This window comes from Primulina huaijiensis, unplaced genomic scaffold, assembly GCF_012295235.1.
Source record: "Primulina huaijiensis isolate GDHJ02 unplaced genomic scaffold, ASM1229523v2 scaffold37633, whole genome shotgun sequence".
NCBI lineage: Eukaryota > Viridiplantae > Streptophyta > Magnoliopsida > Lamiales > Gesneriaceae > Primulina > Primulina huaijiensis.
In genome coordinates, this window is record NW_027358799.1 from 1 (window position 1) to 2,052 (window position 2,052).

The window sequence follows — 2,052 nt, forward strand, 5'->3', positions numbered from 1 at the left end:
TTCATATGGTATCTGTTCTTCAATCCAGTTTTGATTATACGATGTTTAACATGTCAAGAAAATCATATAGGAATCATATCAGATTCTTACAATATCATAATTTCAAAACATATCAGATCGTAGCAAACCTCACGTCCAGTTGTAGCCTACGTCAATAGGAACACAGTACCGAAGTCGAATTCAAAATCTGACGGACGGATCTTTCACAATCACAAATCTAAAAAGGTGTACATGTGCATGCACAAGCCAAGTGGCTCACTTCTTTGCAAAACACGTCTCGGCTCGTTCCAAGCACGACAGCTCGCGCATATGCGCGCCTCATCTCCGCGCATATGCGCGAGGTTCTCTGGACCCGGCATGCACAGCTCGCGCATATGCGCGAGGTTCTCTGCCCAAATCGCGCATATGCGCGCCTCCTGGTCGCGCATATGTTCGAGGGGTACTGTCCTCGCACATACGCTACATCTTTCCTCGTCTTTCCCAGTCCGATCCTTTCCGTCTATAATTACGTCAAATTATAAATCGATAATCGCAATTAGTCAAATAAAAGTCTGGGGCATTACATTATGTGATATCTGAAAAAGGAATTGAAGTTGATAAAGCCAAAGTTGATGTTATTGTTAATTTAACATCACCAAAAACGGTCAAAGAAGTTCGATCATTCTTGGGTCATGCAGGTTTTTATAGAAGGTTTATAAAAAATTTCAGCATAATATCTAAACCAATTTCGAATCTTTTAACAAAAGATACACAATTTGAATGGACTCAAAAATGTGAAAATGCTTTTAAAAAAATAATTAATCTCTTGATTACATCACCTATTTTACAACCTCCAGATTGGTCTTTACCATTTGAATTAATGTGTGATGCAAGTGATTATGCTATAGGAGCTATGTTAGGACAAAGAAAAAATGGAAAACCGTATGCAATCTATTATGCTAGTAGAACCATAAATAGTGCCCAAATAAATTATTCGACTATTGAAAAAGAATTACTTTCAGTAGTATTTGCATTAGATAAGTTTCGATCTTATTTAATTGGTTCTACTACTATTGTGTACACTGATCATTCTGTCGTAAAATATTTATCAAATAAACAAGATGCTAAGCCAAGATTAATACGGTGGATTTTATTGTTACAAGAATTTGATATTATAATTAAAGATAAAAAAGGAAAAGAAAATGTCGTAGCCGATCATTTATCTAGAATAATGATTGAATCATCTCATAATGAAATACCACTAAATGAAAATTTTCCAGATGATCAGTTGTTTTATGCTACTATTATGCCTTGGTTTTCAAACATTATAAATTTTATTGTGACAAATAAAATGCCTTCTCATTGGAATTCACAGGATAAGAATAAATTCTTGATAGAAGTTAAAAAATTTTATTTGGATGATCCTTACTTGTTTAAGTATTGTCCTGACCAAATTTTTCGACGATGCATACCCGACAATGAAGTAAGTAATGTTATTAAATTTTGTCATTCTGAAGCATGTGGAGGTCACTTTTCATCCAATAAAACAGATGTTACAATGTGGATTTTATTGGCCGTCTTTATTCAAAGATACGCATTTATTTTGCAAATCTTGTGAAAACTGTCAGAAGATGGGATCAATTTCAAAACGAAACATGATGCATTTAAATCCAATCATAATTATTGAAATATTCGATAGTTGGGGGATAGATTTTATGGGTCCATTTCCATTATCTTTTGGATATACGTACATTTTAGTCGCTGTTGATTATGTTTCAAAATGGATTGAAGCAATTGCATGTAAAACTAATGAATAAAGTTGTTATAAAATTTTTAAAAGAAAATATTTTTAGTCGATTTGGAATACCTAGAGCAATAATTAGTGATGGGGGAAGTCATTTTATAAATAAATCATTTTCTTCTTTGTTAAGAAAATATGGCATTACACCTAAAGTTTCTACCCCATATCATCCTCAAAGTAATGGTCAAGTTGAACTTGCAAATAGAGAAATAAAACAAATTTTAGAAAAAACAGTTAATCCAAATCGAAAAGATTGGTCTTTAAGATTAACT